This window comes from Cavia porcellus, unplaced genomic scaffold, assembly GCF_034190915.1.
Source record: "Cavia porcellus strain 051 isolate PalLab524CR breed Dunkin Hartley unplaced genomic scaffold, mCavPor4.1 scaffold_29, whole genome shotgun sequence".
Lineage (NCBI taxonomy): Eukaryota > Metazoa > Chordata > Mammalia > Rodentia > Caviidae > Cavia > Cavia porcellus.
The window spans coordinates 31,193,640-31,199,198 of record NW_026947512.1 but is presented as its reverse complement, the minus strand read 5'-3'; positions in this window follow the sequence as shown (position 1 = coordinate 31,199,198).

Sequence of the window (5,559 nt, the reverse complement as noted above, 5' to 3'; positions counted from 1 at the left end):
CTGAAAAGTTCAGAATAGGTTATGGACATTTTGATGCTTCATTAAAATAATAGTTTGAAGACAAAATGGAATGCATAAAAATGTGATTTTTAGAAGTGAAATGAAAAATTTACTAGATGAACTTAATACTTATTAGTTACCTTAAATAAAAATGGTCAACTTGAAGACATAACAGTAGAAGCTATAAAAAAACTGAGAAGCAGGGAGGATGGTGTGAAAAAATTGAATAGTTCCTAAGAGACTGGTAGAAATATAATATTACATGTATTGCACATACATGTAAAAAAGGATTGGAGATAGAAGAGAGGAAAACAAATGGAAAGTTAATACCTCAAAATTTCTAACTTTGATGAAAACTATGAATGCACAAGTCCAAGAAGTTTAATAAATCCCAACACAACAAATACCTATTATGCCCAGTAATCTTCATTTTCAAGTTGAATGAATTAACAGATCCCTGGAGAGGTGATTAGAGGATGAACTCATTGATAAATTAATAGCTGGATAATCTATTAGGAGGCAAGGACCAGTTGGATGAAGTGGGTCATGAAGTTATGACCTTGAGGTTTATCTAATCCCTACCACATCCTCTCTATTTCTTCCTATGCTCTCAGCTTCCTAGAAGCCTTGAGTCTATCAGCATTCTTCTACAACACCCTCTTGGCATCATAGTTCAGTTCTGGAATGAATTTACCATGACTGACACCTCTAATACTGTGAGTTAAAACAAATTTCTTCTCTTTTAAATTGCGGCTATTAAGTATTTTGTCCTAGTCTTTAATAGGCTGACCAATATATCACTCATATCTTAACCCAATGCTTTAAAGAAATAATCTGAGAGAAAAAACACACATTGCAATGTAGAATATACACAAATTGACACTGCTTTCTCATGAGAAATAGTTAGACAAAAATATAACATCATTAAAATACTAAAAGACAAAAAACCCTGTAATTCTATCCCAACTAAAGATGGACAAAAATATATGTTCTCTGGATGTATATTATATATTTGAGAATAGTGGAGAATAGATTTTAAGTATTCCAATTCCCACTCCCCCTCCCAAAAAAAAAAAAAAAAAAAAAAAAAAAAAAAAAAAAAAACGAGCTAGTGGATTAGGTAAATTCTCTGATTAAACACACACACACACACACACACACACACATACACACACACACACATACACACATACAGAGAGTTCGTTCAGAAATGAAAATCTGAGAAAATTGGTTGTCAGTATAGTTTCAGCACAGAAAATGTTGAAAAAAAGCCAAAAAATTTGATGCCAAATGGAAACAAATACACACAGAAGAAAAAGATCTAGAAATGAAAATATGGGCAGGTAAAGAAACTATTCGTTATTATTCTTAAAAGATATTTTCTGTAATTGACTGCATTCAAAAGGAATCACTATTAGTTTAAGCTACCATTCACTATGCAACGTTTCCTTTCTCTGCTCCAGCTTTCACCTGTTCACATACACAGAATGAAATCACATATCTCATCCCCAATTCTATTTTAGACCTTTACATGGACCTTTGAAATTATTTTCACTCTATTTATTCATTTACAGTTCTGTCATTTAGTAGATAGCACATCTTACACACAGTTTCAATAAGACTTACAAAGAATAGTTCAGTAAGTTGAAGCCTCTCACTTATCTGAGTATTATTGTTTTGATACAGTTGGGGTTTATATAATGTCCAGGGACATAGATTTTTCCCTTGCTGTCATTAAACTTTACAAAAAGCCTCATATAATCATAAGGGTACTAAAATGTACTAGGAAATCATCAGTACAGAAACATAGACATTCTTGCTATCCAGTTATATATATATATAGTTGTTATAAAATGCTGTCGTATAAAATACTTTAACAGACTATTTTCAGTCAAGCTGAAGAATTTAAACATATGTACAAAGCATAATCTGGAGGATATTTGTATTTGTATGTGTGTGTATTTATTTATTTTAAGAGAATAAAACCAAATATATTAAAACAGAATAAACCCAATTAAAACAAAACAGTTAAAGCAATGCAGGACTTCAAAACAAGATATTAGTAAATCCATAATGGCTGCCATAATGCCTCTTATTATCTTCGAAATAGCTGTCCATATCATCAGACATAATGAAATCAAATCAAATAAAACAGAAATAAACCAATCAAAACAAAATAGTGAAAAAGATACAGAATTTCAAAATAAGATAATAGGAAATCCATAATGGTTACAATAATATATCTTGTTATATTAAAAAAAGCTGCCCAGGCCATCAGATATAATAAAATCAAACCAAACCAAATATAATACAAAACAAAAGGAAACAATAAAATGATACATGACTTTAAAACAAAATAATAGAGAATTAACAACAGCGACCACTTTCCCCTTTTAGACATTTCCTCCCCTTTACCTTTCACAATATCTATTGTACATTTTGAATCCTTCTAACTCCCTCAGCTTTTTGTACTAGGGAGAAAATATGATGTTCACTTATATGAGTCTGAACCATTTTACTCTACAGCATGATCACAAGTTGCAAGCATTTACCTACAACATCCTCATGATTATCCTTCTTTATAGCTGAGTAGGTTTTCATTTTAAAAATTTCATATCTTTCCTATTTGTTCTATGGTTGACAGGCAAGATATCTCTGCTTATTGTCTGGGGCCCTATCACTGGAGCAATGTTTTTCCTCCTTTGACCTTCCATCTGTAAATTTCCTCTTAGTTAATGCATTTATCATATACTGTATATTAATGTATCTTGTTTCTTGATCCACTCTGCCTGTGTTTCTTTTTTCGATGAATTGAGGCCATCTACATTAATAGTTACAGCCTACATGCACTGGTCCATCTCTTACATTCCTTTTGATGCTCTTGGCTTCCTAATTTTCCCCTCCAGTCCACTGGCTGCCCTATTCAGTGATCTCAAATTGCTGCTGTTCCTGGGATCATGGTCATTGTTATCTCTCTGTAGGATATTTTTTAGTACTTTCTGTAGAGTTGGATTGGTGGACATGAATCCCTTCAGTTGTTCTTAATCATGGAAGTATCTTATTTATCAATATTGAAAGAGAGTTTGACAGGGTATATCATTCTGGAATGGAAGTTGTTTTCTTTCAGGACTTAAAATACTTCAAGTTTTTCTTGATTTAATGATTTGTGTTGAGAAGTCTGTCATGATTCTGATAAGTTTTCCTTTGTAGGTTATCTAACAGCCTTTAATATTCTGTTTTTGTGCTGAATTTCTGAGATCTTGATTATTATATGCCTGGGTTTAGACTTATTTTGGTTATGGCTAGTTGGAGTTCTATATGCCTCACTTGTCTGTATGTCAGGTCCTTTTCCCAAGTTTGGGAAGTTCTCTGTTTTCATTTGTTCAAATAGTTTTTTATATGATTTGTGTTGACTCCTGCTTTTTCACTGACACTTATCATTATTAAAATACTGTGCTTTTATAATCTTGCACCTGTTGAATTATTTCCTGGTTCCTAGGAAATAATTTTTAAGAGTTCTTTTCCTTCGCAATTGCTAGGCTGCTATCTTGTCTCCAAGTTCTAAAAGTCTATCTTCAGTTTCTTTCATATGGTTTTGCCAGCTTTCAATAGAGTTTTAATTTCCTGGATATCTCTTTCAGTCTATTTCATGCATTTCATTTTTTCTCTATGCTGTTCATTTAAGGTTTCCCTCCTTCTCTTATTCTCCTTTTTTTCTATATCTTCTTTAGATACACTCAGAAACTCTTTTATTATGTTTGTCATTCCTTCTTTTACCTGAGATATTATTTCTTTTCTCATTTATTTTACAGAAGCAGTTTCTTTACATCAGTTACCATCATCCTAGAAATTTTATCTGTGCAACTTATGCTTTCTGCCATGTTCACAGCTCTTGGACTTTGGGCTGGAGGCCAGAGATGCCTTTTGTTCCTTAGTCTTGACATTTTCCTGAGTTCCTCCAGATAGATAAGTTGTGGGAATCCAGGCACTTCCCATGTTGGCTACCTGTTCACAGTGCAGGAGAGTGTTAGGCACCTGATTTCTCTTATCCCAGGTTCCCCAGGAGAAAGTAGCTGTAGGGCATGGTTCTCTAGACACTAGTGGTTCCTCCAAGGCATTGCTGGCAGGTTCTCCTGGCTTGCATTAGTTACCCGCTGACGAGTCCCTATTGTAGCTCACATGTATGCAGGGATTAGACTGGCCACTTTTCCCTGCCCATGCTGTTTATCCACAGGAGGGCCTATATAAACATATATTAAGTATTCTTCAACTTCAAATTAATAAGTGTTTTGAACCCCAAGTTGATATCTGTGATAACTATTTTAGTAGTGAACAAAAATTCAAAAATACTGCAAATACATTAATATTTACAATGTGGAGCTTGGATTCTTATACAATTCTAGATGAGTGAAATAATTCACTACTGGAAAGCAAATCCTCCTGGAAAGACTAATGCACGTGCCATTAATGATCAAAGGCTCTGCTAGTTCCGGATCTTCCACTGTCCTCTCTCTTAAGCTTTTCAGAATACTTGATTTCTTTTTGGTGAATTATGGATCAGCATTTCTCAGATCTTTGTATATCAGTAATAGTGAAAATAGTGAAGACTGAAAAATTTCAGATTTTTCAGTATTTCTTTGCAAAAACCAAAACACAAACTTTCATCTCTAATTAAAATATCGAAAAGATATTTTAACAAAAATATCAAGAGGGCAAATTCAAAATAGAAAAATTCATTATCGTTTCAAAATGAGTATAGAAGGAAGGGAGAAAAGGGGATTTTTAAAAGGAATTAAGATGTGTTATGTACATGCACCATTTACACACAGGAATGTAAACAGTTTGCACTGCACAGAAAAAAAAAAGGAAACAGATTAAGAGCTCAATGGAGGGAGGAGAGAGAGAGATGGGCTAGAAAATGAAAAAGAAATTAATATATTAATATATAAATAATAATTTACATGTGCACCCTTTCCCCAAAAGAAATACAGACATCATGTACTATGAGCATGCACTAATCAAAAAATGGAAAAAATAAGAGCATAGCTTTGAGATTAAAACCATTTCATACTGTTTTTTTCTATTGCGGTGCATATTAATTCAAAATTATTCACAATCTCCATATGGATTATGGTTAGAAACTGCTGAATTAAGTGCTTTACATTGTCTCTTTCAATTACAAAACTTTTATTGATAATCTTATTTTGATGCAATGTGTTAGGCAAATGTAACTAAGACTAAATTGCATATTGTGAATTAAATGTAATTTAATTAACTCAATATACTAAAAATAGAATTGCATTTTTTGGGAAAAGGAAAAAATATCTTCTAATGTTTGATACAATGTTTTTGCACAGTATATTTTAGTGCACATTAAAGTATTTTTTGAAAGTTTCTAAGGGAAATGACAATGTCTATTAAAGAATCATTCTGATTGCACAAACTTGAAAGAGAAGTTGGGCTGTGGTAATACCAGTCTTTATCTTGGAAACCAACAGTTATTTTGCAAATGTGTAATATCATTTCCTTAAACAGCTTAGGTCAAAATTGTACTTCAGT